Below are 15224 nucleotides of genomic sequence, written 5' to 3'. Positions count from 1 at the left end.
CTGTTTGTTCAATATCATAACTTATGAATTAAAGTACTGTTTTATAGTATAAAAAAATCATGCGTTTATCTCTGTTATTGATCTTTAATTATTTAAAATAAAATTGGATGAGTGCAATCCATATTTTACTGCTCGTTAAAAGTCCTTGGCGAAATGAAAAAAATTCGTAAGGGTTCCACGGAACCCAGTGTCTCGCCTACTTTTGCTTTTAATCGCAGGCTCAACAAAAATGAGGAAAAAAAATAATAACAATATTCCTTTCGATACAATCTTTTGATTGTAAGAAGCTTCTGTCCAAGTTTGGTCAAAATCCAGGATAGTTTATGAATCTAATAAATGTTTTAAATCTTTAACTGCAGACTGTATGTAATGTTAACTGGAAGAAAAACTAAGTCCATTTGTAAGTAAAATACGGATAAATAGGTACAAAATTTTAACAAAATGTCCTTCTAGATACTAGCTTTTGATCATAAACAAGCTTCTGACCAAGTTTGGTACAAATCCAGGATAGTTAAAGAAAGTTATTAAAATTTTAAAACTTTAACCGCAGAGTGAATGTAATGTTAACTGGCAGAAAAATTTATAAGTTAAATACGGAAAAAATTGAATTTTGTTTTTTACAAATTTACTTCTGGATACTATCTTATGATCATAAACAAGCTTCTGTCCAAGTTTGGTAGAAATCCAGGATAGTTTAAGAAAGTTATTAAAATTTCAAAAACTTTAACCACAGAGTGAATATTTGTGGACACCACCGACGACAATCCCGACGGAATGTAGGATCGCTATGTCTCGCTTTTTCGACAAAGCAACTTTAAAATCCTGAATGAATATTCCCACGGTCGTTCAAAGAGGTCACCTGAGTTTACTGGTACGTGATATTATTTCTTGCCATATAAAAATCTCGTGCTGTGGATAAAATTGATGTCAGCTATTTTTAGCATTTAATATTGTGAGCGAAGTCAAGTTCAAGTCAACCACACACTGTTGATCACTGAGATGTGTATCGTGGAATTGTCTTCCCATGGCAAATTAATTTCTTTTAAAATCTTTTAAGATCACTGTCCAAAATACAACACACAAGTTTACATTCATTGTGCGTAAATAAATATTATGCAAAGACGAGTTAATGCAGCTATGGAAGTATTCCTGTTGTAGCTGAAATGTATTATTATCCTTAAGTAATGCCAACAAATCGTAAAAAGAAAATGCCGTAGACTTATTAAGCATAACGCATGGTGAATAATATTTCCTTTTTTACTTGCATATACAAAACTTTGAGACACGTAATTTTCTTTAAACTGCTCACATTTAATGAGCGGTAGTTTCCGTTTATTTTTACACAAGTATGTCCCTTTTCGTAAATAAAATATTAATTTACCGATGAAAAAAAAAACGAGGTTAAAATCAAGTATAGTTTTTTTTATAAAACTTTAATGCAATTGAAAGAATTAACAACAACATTTTGCTTTTAAATCTTTTATTTGTTTCAAGTAATTAGATAATCGTTAAAAGAAATGCCGTAGACTTATTAAGCATAACGAATGGTGAATAATATTTTCTTTTTTACATGTATACAAAACTTTGAGACACGTAATTTTCTTTAAACTGCTCACATTTATTCAGCTTTGAAGTAGAATTTCACGTTTTTTTCCACATTTTCCACAAAATTTTATTAACCTTTTTCGGTAATGTCCGTTTTTTTAAACAAGCAAGTCCATTTATGTAAAGATATTTTTAGATTAGCAAGCAAGAAATACGAAAATATTTTAACTTATTTTTAACACAAAAATTAAACTTAACCAATATAAAAAGACATTTAAAATTATACACTTGTTTGACACTTAAACTGGTACAGTAGACCGGCAATATAATTGTTTATCACATCAGGTAATCCAATTACCCTATCAGTCGTGTGCCGGCATAGATTAAAGTAGGATTAGGGCAATTAATTCCTCTGTGTTGGGAGTGAGCTCGCTATCACAATTAACAATTACGCGATTTTGGGAGAGATTACTCCTAAATTCCTCCCAACATTTTGGGAGGAATATCGGAGTTTCTCGGAGTGACTCCGAAATTTTCCTCGGTGTAGGGTGTGGTAGAGCTAGTCCGTTTGAATGGTACTGTACATCCAAATGACAATGTTAATTTATATACAATTTTTTTTGTACATGTGTATCTCTGTCTCTGACATGTCTGATTGATCAATCTTATTGCTAGTTTTATATGTAAAGTCCATAGAGAGTCTGAATGACATTAACAGATTGGGAAAATTTGAGTTTAAAAATATAGAAACTTTTAACTAATTAGATACATGCATACCTTGAATATATAACATTTAGGAGATTTTTTATCAAGGTATCTTTACAATTTACTATCTGGGTGATAAGTTCTATGAACAGAGAAAAACTAACTGTGTTTTGGGAAATACTTTTTATACATTTGTAATTAACCATTCACTGGAAGATTGACATTGCCATTTGGCTGTGAGAAAACAAAATAACTTAGTTGATCTACTAGAAAGGCCAGATGTTTTTTTCTGAAAAAATAAACCAAACAGTCACATTTTGTGCCTCAAAATCTTCTTTTTACCAATATATAAACCATTCTGAAAGCATTAGAATAGTATAAATACATCTAGTATTTATGTTTGAAATTGGGAGTATACCTATAACAGAACATTTTTTAGAATTGCCAAAGTCGATGTAACAGTTTCAAGGTCTTTTCGTTTATGGCATTTCTAAGCCAAAATGTTTAATAAAACTGAATTTAATCAAATATGTGGCATTAGAATCTCAATGGAGATAACTGTATTGTATTTAAAGCTTGGTTTTTGTATTACCTAGTCGCGAGGTATAAAACTCAATTTGTGACAGCAAAATTTATGATTTAGGAAGGCCAAGCTTAAAATCCAATACAGTTATCTCCTAATTTTCTGTAAATTGAACATGTCGTCACGAAGTCCTGGATTTTGAAAAACTTCATATTTTAAGACAAAACAATATCTAATTAACCTAGCTTTATAATACAATTCAAATGATTGATAAATTTCGAAATTGAAGTCTGAACGTCTATTCGAATACATAATTTGGTGGCATCGAGCAAGTTTTAAAGGTCACAGTAACTACAATGTACACCAATCTCGAATTGTTTTTTATGAATGAGGCCTTACACCAGTTGAACGCAAGTCAGATGACATCATCAAATAAATAGGTTCACACTGTGACATAATAACACAAGAATATTGACAAGGGAAATTTACGGGAAAGTGCACGAATTCGAATGTCATCTACATGTATTTATTACATGTAAAATTATAAAATTTCCCGCCAAAAACTGCCTACTAGTAACCCCCTTTTTGTTCTTTAACTGTAATTTAAAGTCCTAATCTCTGATAATTAACATAACTTTTGATACCCTTTTTATGTTTAAAGAATATTTCCCCATAGAGTTCCTGTTAAATATTAATTGTCAAAAATTTGAGAAAACTTATGATTTTCTGACGGTAACTGATCGATCAGTAATGTTTGCGGCTATGACAATAAACTTTAAAATTGATACTTTTCCATTTTATACACTGCCATGATTTTTGTTTACTTTATTTCAACTTTTTAACATGATAATAAAGTTTTACCTGTTGATGAAATTTCTCACCTGCAAATTCTCTCCTTTTCTAGCCTTCTCGACAGAAGAGTGGGCTATACTAAAACTCTGTCCAAAAACCGATTTTCAGTTCCGGTCGGTTCTGCAAAACAGGACTGAGGGCAGGACTTTTCTTGGAATTTTTTTTGAAAGGGAGGGATATAAATTGTTACTTTAAATAAGCTTTTGTCAGTTCACACATTGCTTCCATTTTTACTTTCTTTGGTGCGTCCTACCTTTGATCCAAAATATCATGAATATCATGACCCTTCTGAAAAAATTGGCGTGTCTAATCTTACCGTAGTGCCAAACGAAGGGCAATTCTTACACCTCATTCATGCATTATTTTACAAATGCTGAAAATGGGAAAAAATTACAACATTCAAATTTCAAATAAGTCAACAGAGTATAAAACATATAAAAGCTTGATAAAAATAAGACCAAAGAAGAAAATTTTCTTGCAGACTTAGAAAATGTTGAATTCTCTTGAATAATAGATCAAGATGATATAAATCAGGCATATTCAGATTTTGAAAAGGCTGTGGTTTAATGTTTTAGACCAACATGCTCCCTTAAAGAAAAGAAAACAATGTAAACATGCAACCTGCACCATTTATGAACCAGGAACTACGAAAAGCAGTGTACAAAAAAAAGACAACTGTACAACAGGTATAACACTGAAACAAAAATCAAGTAATTACTGGGAACTCTATAGAAAACAGAAAAATCTAGTTAATAAAATAAAGAAAAAATCCATTAAAACATATTTTTACGAACGCTGAATAGGCGGACCAAAAACATCTGATTTCTGGCCAACTATAAAACCTTTCATTACAAACAAAGGCAGCAACTTCACAAAAAATATCATTTTATGTGATGAAGAAACTATAAAAAGTGATCAAAAGAAAGTAGCAGAACACTTCAATGATTTTTTTTATAAATGTGGCTAAAGATATTGGCAACAACACACCTGCTTATAATAACCATCCAAGTGTTAAAAAAATACACGAAAACAAAACTGCCACACAAAAACTAGAATTTAGTGCCATCTCAAATTAATTTGTAGACAAACAACTTAAAAAATTAAACATAAAAAATGCAACAGGAATAGATGGCATCTCCGTTAAAGTCCTAAAACTAGCACAACCAGTTATCACAAAACCAATCACTGAATTAATAAACAAGACTATAAAATCAGCCACTTTTCCAGACCAACTAAAACAGGCACAAGTTGTACTATTACACAAAAAGAACAATATGCTTGATGTTGGCAACTATAGACCAGTAAGTATACTTCAAGTTATTTCAAAATTTTTCGAACGAGCAATTTACTACGAAAGCCTATTAGGATCATAAATATCTCGTAATTACGAGAAAACTATCGCGTAATTACGAGATAATCATTTTTTATCTCGTAATTACGACATGATCATCACGTAATTACGAGAAAACTATTGCGTAATTACGAGTTAAGATTTTTTATCTCTTAATTACGAGATAATTATCGCGTAATTACGAGATAACTATCGCGTAATTACGAGAAAACTATCTCGTTATTACGAGATAGAATTACATAGATATAAGAAGATGTGGTATGAGTGCCAATGAGACAACTCTCCATCCAAGTCAAAATTTATAAAGGTAAACCATTATAGGTCAAAGTACGGTCTTCAACACGGAGCCTTGGCTCACACCGAACAGTAAGCTATAAAGGGCCCAAAAAATTACTTGTGTTAAACCATTCAAACGGGAAAACCAACGGTCTAATCTATATAAAAAACGAGAAACGAGAAACACTTATGAACCACATCAACAAACGACAACTACTGAACATCAGATTCCTGACTTAGGACAGGTGCAAACAAATGCAGCGGGTTTAGACGTTTCAATGGTACCAAACCTTCACCCTTTTTTCTGAAACAATAGTGTAACATCACAACCTAGAAAGACACACTATAAAATATCAACTAAAATAGCTTAACTCAATCAAAGGACATATTAACACCAGTGAACATACACTGAACAAATAAATTTGACCTATGATACAATGTAAATACAAATAATAAACTAAGGGAAGAATAATAAAAGTAACATGTTATATCGGTATGAAATGTTAAACAATTTAAGAAAAACAATATGCTCGAACAAAAATATCAGCCATATATATATATAGTCGTAAGAAGGTTGTTATAGAAAGTAAAAGATGAATTTCCAAAATAAGTACATTCAACTTTACTTTAAAGTTGGATTTAGAGTTTCAATATATACATCCAAAGCAATAAAAGAGATTACACGAAACATCTAAAATTAAAGGAATAAAGAAAGTTGTCACTGGTTTTTTTTTATGAACGTGATTACATTTTAAGATATCATTCTAAGATATTTGGCAGAAATGCATTTGATCTTTAATTCGTTCTTTAAGTCGTTCACCAACTTCAGAGTTCAATCCTGACAAACCAATCTATAAAGAAAAACGCGGTACAAATGTCATTTAATGTGGGAAATCAGGATCGCTGTTTAACAGACGAAATGGAAATGCCTGTGCTCGAGAGAGAAAGCAACACAACAACAGTGGCTATAAAGAGTTTTTTTTACCGACAAACATTTTAATTTCCTTTGAACTAGATATGTTTTGCTCGAAGATCACAATCGCATTCATGGTATATCCAATTTTAATTTGTGAGTTTTTTTGTGTTAATTCATAAGCATTATTTCATTTGTTTGTTTGTGTCTTGCACACTAATCTTCATTTTAAAAATGGTAATATTGTTTTGTTTATATTTCTTTATAATATTCACTGTCACTGCCTTTCATGTACATTAATGTAGTAAAAACTACCAAGATCGCATGTGTACGGGTGTAATATATAGGCATATAGAAAAAAGCGAGACATGGAGAACGTCGCTGACATAACAACCCTACAAAAATATCATATTATGTCACTGAAAATCCTGCAACAATGAGCAGAAACCTACACCGCACGACGAGTTCTTTGAAACCACAAAAAAAATATATGTGTAAACATTTCTCAAAACCTTAAATACGCTGACGTAAGCAAAGTATATACTGATGTTGCCCAGACCATACGAGTATGGAACAAAACACATATGAGCCACCCTATGTGAAAAGGTACGGAATCATAAAATATCGGAAAACGAGATACTTGCTTTTCTACGCACAAATATACACGAAAAGGTTGATTTTACATGTACCATGTGAGTTTTTTTGCATGAAATATAAATATGATGAAACCACAGGCGCTTGGGTATAGGATACGATTTTTTGTGTGTGACTTTACCAACTCTGATACAACCCCCATTTTACTGTTTCTTAGTGTGGATAGTAAAATGGGGGTTGTATAAGAGTTGGTAAAATCACTCAAAACTAGATAAGACATGCGCAGAAGTGATAGATATGTAGTATAATGATTTAATCAACAACAACAAAATTCCAAAAAATAAATCGTATCCTATACCCAAGCGCCTGTGGATGAAACACCGAATTTTGTCGGGCACTTATCAACTCATGTATTTTTAACAACGATTAAAGTGTATCTCCCTCAAGTTTTCATTGCAAACTTTTCACACCTTTCCTAAAAAATTTGTATTTCATGGGTTTTGTACCTTTTCGCACGGAGTGGCTCGTATGATCAAATTAACACTGTTTTCATGATTATCACGCCTTTTGATGAACCAATACTGGAGGGTATGAGAAATTTCTAATTTTATTCCATTACCATTATTTTCATCTTGTATAAAGGATGGAACAGATTTTCTGAGGCTTTTTATATGTTCGAGATAACGTTGGATAAAATGGTAGTCTGAGAGCCAAGCCAAACAGACACAATACATATACATGCAATGATTTACACTTCGAAAGGTTTATCCAAAAATAATTATCTCGTAATTACGAAACAAAACAATGATTATCGCGTAATTATCGCGTAATTACGCGATAGTTTTCTCGTAATTACGCGATAATTATCTCGTTATTACGCGATAGTTTTCTCGTAATTACGCGATGATTATCTCGTAATTACGCGATAGTTTTCTCGTAATTACGCGATAATTATCTCGTAATTACGCGATAATTTTCTCGTAATTACGCGATAGTTTTCTCGTAATTACGATATATTTATCTTTTTTTGTGTGACCCTAATAGGCTTTTGTAATTTACAACCAGCTTAATATTTTTTTTTTAAGAATCGTAAGTATCACGTATCTCTATAGAAACAAAATGGCTGGATTGATACTGTTTAATTTCATCAACAGAAGAGCTATTCGTAGAGAACGCGTATTTCGCGATAGATCTGATGATCTTGATTCATTGAATGATCATCAACTGATCACTGCTGATAGCCCGTTATCGCTTTCCAAGACGCTGCATAATGGAATTGAGGGACACCGTCAGAGACTTGATTGAAAGGCCAACTGTCAGATCACATGCAATTCCACCCCATATTCAGGTGAGAAACTTACAGAAAAAATACAATTCCCCTTCTTCTATCTTTCTTTGTTTTCAAAATATGTGCTCTCTATCACGTCCGCTATTTTACGAAGTACAAATTAAGTGTAACTAATCCCGACTCGGTACCAATAAATATAGGTGCAGCAAAAATGTGAATGTCAATTTATTTATAAGTCCGTGTCAAATTTTTGTTGATTGTATTTTGTTTGTCACAAGTTTAGTTTTATATGCTTTACCACAATAAAGATTGATATTATTTATATATGTCATAGAAAACACACATGCAGTAATAACTACACACTATAGATTCTACCATACAGAAAATCAAAATATAACTAACCTCCATAGAAAACCAAACAAATAAATGACGAAATAAACTTAAGATAAGAAATGGAACAAAACAAAACAGTAGAAATACAAATAAAAAAGGTATAAGACAAAAAGAAACACAACTAAATTTAAAACACAATTCCTGAAATATTGTTATGACTTGAGAAAACATGGACGAACAGATGGAAACCCGTACACGCATTTCCTTTGGAGTTGCAATGTAATAAAGCGTACTTAATACTAACGGTTTGCATTATCTTACATTTATGCAAATAGAAAACCAGATTTAGTCCTCTCATATGAAGGACAATTACGTGAAAAATAAAACTATTCACAAAAATCCGTAGAACCAAAAGTATATGTAGGACATAAAAAGAAAAAAAACCAAAACACGTCGACACTTCCATGAAAAGAGCATTAGCTGCGATTAAGTCTAAAATAATCACATAATTCTTTCAAACATTGGTATTTTGTTATTAGCTGTCACTGTGATTCAGACTTATAATACGACAATCCTATAATTCGATAATCATATAGTCCAACAGTCGTATAAACCGATACTCATGTAGTCCGACATTCCTTTAATCCCACAATGCTATAGTCCGACAGTCCTTTAATCACGCGATCATATAGTCCGACAGTCCTTTAATCATGCGATCATATTATCTGACGGTCCTATAAACCGATAATAATATAGTCCGACAGTCCTATAATCCGATTATCAGATAGTCCGACAGTCCTATAATCCGATAATCAAAAAGTCCGAACGCCCTTTAATCACACAATGGTACAGTCCGATAGTCCTTTAATCCCACAATCATATAGTCTGACAGTCCTATAATCCATAATAATATATAGTCTGACAGTCTTTCAATAGAAAAAAAACCATATAGTCTGACAGTCCTATAATCCGATAATCATATAGTCCGACAGTCCTATAATCCGATAATAATATAGTCCGACAGTCCTATAATCCGATAATCATATTATCTGACAGTCCTATAAACCGATAATAATATAGTCCGACAGTCCTATAATCCGATTATCATATAGTCCGACAGTCCTATAATCCGATAATAATATAGTCCGACAGTCCTATAATCCGATTATCATATAGTCCGACAGTCCTATAATCCGATAATCAAAAAGTCCGAACGCCCTTTAATCACACAATGGTACAGTCCGATAGTCCTTTAATCCCACAATCATATAGTCCGACAGTCCTATAATCGATAATAATATATAGTTTGACAGTCTTTCAATAGAAAAAACCATACAGTCTGACAGTCCTATAATCCGATAATCATATAGTCCGACAGTCCTATAATCCGAAAATCATATAGTCCGACAGTCCTTTAATCCCACAATGGTATAGCTTTAAGAACCACTCAAGGCCCCCAGAAGCTCTGGAAAAAATAACAAAAAATCGTGCATTCTGAGCGTTTTCCTGACCCTTTCTTAATCTGAAACGCAAGTTTTGTTTTATAAAAATAAGGAGATGTGGTATGATTGCCAATGAGACAACTATCCACCAAAGTTCGAACGAAGTGGATGTAAGCAATTATAGACAATCGTACGGCCTTCAACAATGAGAAAAACCCATACAGTATAGTCGGCTATAAAACGCCCCGACATGAAAAATATATGAAACAGTTCAATTGAGAAAACTAACGGCCTAATTTATAACAAAACAATTTACGAAAAACAAATATGACAGACATGAAACAACGACAACCACTTAACTACAGGCTCCTGACTTGGGACAGGAACATAAAGAATATGGCGGGGTTAAACATGTTTGTGAGCGCTCAACTCTCCCCCTAACCAGGGACAGTGGTGTTACAGCACATCATAAGAACAAACTATAAAGATCAGTTGAAAAAGGCTTAACTCACCAGATCGATACAAAGAAAAACATCAAAGAAAAATACAGACAAGACGGGGCAGGGTATATATCCATCCCTTATCCCTAACAACAAAAAAGACACTAAGTACAGATCTGAGACTACTCGCAGTTATTAAACAACTAATTATTTTTTCGACAATATTCTGGTCTCAAAGCAAAATATATAGATTCAGTGTAAGATTTTTAGTTTTTAGGGACAACATCAAAAGACCGATATGTAGGGTAAAGCAAAAATTGTATTTCGCATAGTTAAGTGTGTGGCTGCTGTTTTTTTTTTTTTAATGATTTTCGGCCTGTCAATTATGTTTTTTTTTTTCAAATCAACTTAAGAGGGAGCTGATTATCAAGATATAGCTATGTGAATTCAGTTTTTATAACACATTTCAATTACAACTTGATGTAGTTCCTAACTGGGATAAAAGGGTACACTCAGGGTAGACTCATGAAAACTGTTCTTAGACCTCATTGCTATATTTTGGTGCTGTTTTCATATGTATACAGGCTGATTAATGTCGGATCTGTCTGTTCTGGTCTTGTATTGTGTTTAGACTTTGGTGTATCTTTTTGTGACTTTGAAATTTCAATACTTTAAGTACCGTTTAAGTTGACGCTAGGGGCCGTCTTGACCATGTTGTAGGATATAAATGATTCGTTAATTGTTGAAGACCCTCCAGCGACTGTCAAGTTGAAGAACAGGAATAAAAGCCCTGTTCATTGATAATTTGTATTTTTTTAAGAAAAAAAAAAATTCTATGTATTGTGTGCGATGTTGTCCCATGCACATTTACTCCATAATCCCTTTATTTTCTATTTAAGGGCCTGAACACGGCTTAATGCAAGTTTAGCCCTTCAATGTAAAAGGTCATATGGCAATACATTGTTTTTCTTTTTAAATTGTTTGATTCCGGGAGATTGAATGTCTCACTTTAATTTAACCCGTGTCAGCTTTTTAGTTTTATTTACAAAAAAGAGAGCCAGTTTTGTATTCTTTAATATAAAGTTTAATTTTCCATGAAAAAACGACAAATTTGCTATGTCCGGTAGCGTCGTATCTTCTCAAAACATTTCCTCGAACAATATCTTGACATCGCCAGTGGACATGTAACATTTCCAAACCATACAACCTTTCACCCGTCATCGTAGATCTTTCCCAAGTCTTAAGTCTATGCAAAGCAGAGAATGAACATTCACAACATACAGATGTTACGAGAAGAACCAACTACAGCTTAAATAAAATTGAGAATGGAAACGGGGAATGTGTCAAAGAGACAACAACCTGGCCAAAGAGCAGAAAACAGACCAAGGCCACCAATGGGTCTTCAACACAGCTAGAAAATCCCGTAAAGACTTCTTGTTCGCTTAACGCCGCCTCAGTACAAAAAGGCTAATTTCAAATATTTTTACAATTTAAAGTAGTTTTTAAAATTTCACAATATATCCTTAAACTCAAGTTTAAAACAAACTTACTAATTTTCAAATGAAATTCTACACTAAGACAATAGTCACAAAGAAGGGCAATCAATGAACAAAAGACAAACCCGGGGACAGATAAGACACATAACGACAAACAAAATACAATCAACACTAAAAACTAAAAATAAAGGAGAAACATGGATCCCGAAAAAAAAGGGGCGACGTCAGAGGGTGATCAGAACTTGCTTCTTGCAAGACACTCGCCGTAAAACAATTTGATATGAAAACAAGCTTTTGTTTCAACTTTATTATTTTTTAAAATTTCCAACATGAGGCATTTGCCTCATTTGCCTCAAGTTGTTACGGCTCTGGCCGTATTGGTTTATTGAGTGGAACAGTTGAGAATTATCAAATAATCCGTTCCAAAACTTTTTTAAAAGAGAAAAGATGATAATGGCATTGTCACAGTCAAAATCCATGCGAAAAAGAACAGTAGCAATAGCCTTAAAAGACAAAAAGCAACAATATACAGAACACTACACAGAAAAATCGACCCCAAGGAAGTCCAACAAAAAAACGGTTGTTGGACTAGGTCAGAGTTTCAAATTATTTTTTTTTTTTTTTCATTCTGCTTTGTTCAAAAATATAACTGCGTTGCCTGCTTTAAATTTTGTCTGATCACCAAAAAAAATCAATACTATAAGTACAACATAAAAAAACTGTCTTACATGTTGGTGTTGATTGTTTGTGGTGATATAAATCTTATAGTGTGTAATTTCAATTGTCAGTGTGTAATTTTTAATTCCCAGTGTGTAATTTTTAATTCCCAGTGTGTGTTTTCGTTTTTGTAATCTCGGTGTGTCTTTTTCGAAATCTCAGTATGTAATTTCTAATTTCCAGTATGTCTTTTTGAGTTTAATCTCTGTATTTTTTAAATCTCAGTGTGTACATTTAAAAAAAAAATGACTTAAACATAGTGTTGACCAGGAAGGCTTGTCATAGCTGGCATCAATTATGAAAACACCGTCTAATACCAATTAGTAAATTACATGATATTTTCTAGGAGTAAAATTTCGTTTTTCAGCCCACTCTTTTAATGTACGCGTATAATTACAACTTGTTGTCATCACAGGCTGTTCCCACGTATTGGTTTACCTGATGATCATAAACAGAATTTTCTGAAAATTACAGAGGTATTGATTTTATCAATTTATTTAGTATATTTAAGGCTCTACCATTCAAAACTGTATATTTCTCAATTTTTATAATATAGAACATACAATATTTGTTTCGTATAAACACACAAAAACTTTCATTTATACGTCAGTAGCATCATATGTCAGTATAGAAAATAGCGCTCCTTCAACTGAAGACTGTGAATCATAGAATTTTAGATATGGCAATGTTACTACGGGGGACCTCAACATCGTTCATGACCGAGAGATTAAAATGTTTTTGAAAAAAGGACCAAAATATCGTCCTCCATTTAGAATAGATTGGAAACCGTGTCGTCCGATCATTAAAGAAGCTCTTTCATCAAATTGTTAAAATTGGTGTGAACAGAATAAATCTGCTAAAAAAATCTTTTGAATCTTATTGGAATAAAATAGTAAATTTTGTAATTTTTGAATATCACATTTTGAAAATAATTAGAAAATGAATAAAAGGGTACTTTGTTAACCTATTTCTAGAATAATTATCAAACTCCACATACTCGCAGAGTGGTTTGCGTTCATATTGGCATACAAAGCAGCCAACAACAGCCAAGTGGTGGTATGACGTAAATACAACAAGGAAGTTTTCAAGAATGAATTCAAATTATAAATTCTACTACATTTAGGATCGTACACCCCAAAGAGAGTCGTAAAGTAAACAACAAATTCTACGTTTTCATTCTCTATAAATCATATCATTACCACATCTAAGATTAAGGCCTCCTCTGAACATTTGAAGGTCCATACTATGTATTGGTTACCTATACTACACAAAAACCGTTAACTATCGTATCATCTTGGCCTCTAGTAAGTGTTGTACAACTAAACTTCAAACCCTTTTCAACTGATTTTTATAGTTTGTTCTTATGTTGTACTGTTTAACCACTGTCCTAAGTTAGGGGAGGGTTGGGCGTCCGAAATAAAATTGAGAATGGAAATGGGGAATATGTCAAAGAGACAACAACCCAACCAAAGAGCAGATAACAGCCGAAGGCCACCAATGGGTCTTTAACGCAGCGAGATAATCCCGCATCCGGAGGTGGGCCTTAGCTGGCCCTTAAATAAAAATGTGTACTAGTTCAGTGAAAATGGACGTCATACTAAACCCCAAAACATATAAATGAACTAAAATTAAAAAAACACAAAAGACTAACAAAGGCCAGAGGCTCCTTACTTGGGACAGTTAAACATGTTTTGTGAGATCTCAACCCTCCCCCTATACCTCTAGCCAATGTAGAATAAAGAAACACACATCAATACGCACAGTAAAACTCAATTTAAAAGAAGTACGAGTCCGATGTCAGAATAGGTAACAAAAGAAACTAAGCAAAATAACAATGATATATAAATTAACAAAGGACTACTAGCATGCAGTTACTGACATGCCAGCTCCAGACCTCAATTAAACTGATTGAAAGATTATGTCTTCATCTTATGAAAATCAGGCACAATCCCTCCCGTTAGGGGTTTAGTATCATACCATCCTAAAATATATGACAAGAACAAGACCCGTATCATGCCAACAACTAGTTTTAGAATGAATGTGTTTATTTCCGATGCAAAGACCCTATGAATGAATCAATATTAATACCAAAATATGCCATTCTTAATGACCTGACAACAGTATCGTAACTATATCCCTTCTGAATAAGTCTGTTTTAAGGTTTGGTTAGCTTTTGAGGTGAATGCCGACATTTTTGTGCTTTGTAAAGAATATTACCATAAAAGATTGGCTGTGAAATACATGAACGTATAAGATGTCTGTATGTTGATTTATATTTACGAATGATGTCTTTGTACCGATGATAAAATTTAGTAAATGTTTTGACTAGTTTGTGATATCAAAAACCCTGGTGTAATAATTTTTCAGTAATACAGAGATTTCTTTCGTTAATATCAAATACGTTGTTACATACACGAGCGAATCGAACAAGTTGAGATATATGAAGGGAACGTCACCATCTAAAAATGGATAATTAACAATAGGAAATGAAAAATCATCTCTTTTATCATAAATTTTGGTATTAAACTTCCCGTTAAAGCCTGTTTCACCCCACCACATTCTGTATGTGTCTGCCCCACGTCAGAAAAATTGAGAATGGAAATGGGGAATACGTCAAAGAGACAACAACCCGACCAAAGAACAGATAACAGCCGAAGGCCACCAATGGGTCTTCAACGCAGCCAGAAAATCCCGCACCCGGAGGTGGACCTCAGCTGGCCCCTAAATAAAAAATGTGTACTAGTTCAGT

General features: G+C 33.0%; 1 protein-coding gene across 7 annotated transcripts in view; it reads right to left on the bottom strand.

Moving 5' to 3' along the window:
- Positions 1-3678, bottom strand: part of LOC127739055 (alpha-mannosidase 2-like) — a 231115-nt gene extending 227437 nt beyond the window's left edge. For 3 of the 7 annotated variants that reach the window (XM_052250613.1, XM_052250616.1, XM_052250618.1), the window contains exon 1: positions 3635-3674. The gene's annotated coding sequence lies outside the window, so the exon portion shown is untranslated. Of the gene's footprint in view, positions 1-3634 lie in introns of all 7 variants that reach the window. The other 4 variants (XM_052250615.1, XM_052250622.1, XM_052250621.1 and 1 more) reach the window with 2 other exon arrangements.
- Between the last annotated feature and the right edge of the window lie 11546 nt (positions 3679-15224).

The sequence above is a fragment of the Mytilus californianus genome, unplaced genomic scaffold, assembly GCF_021869535.1.
Source record: "Mytilus californianus isolate M0D057914Y unplaced genomic scaffold, xbMytCali1.0.p SCAF_4, whole genome shotgun sequence".
Lineage (NCBI taxonomy): Eukaryota > Metazoa > Mollusca > Bivalvia > Mytilida > Mytilidae > Mytilus > Mytilus californianus.
This window is presented reverse-complemented; position numbering and strand designations above follow the sequence as displayed.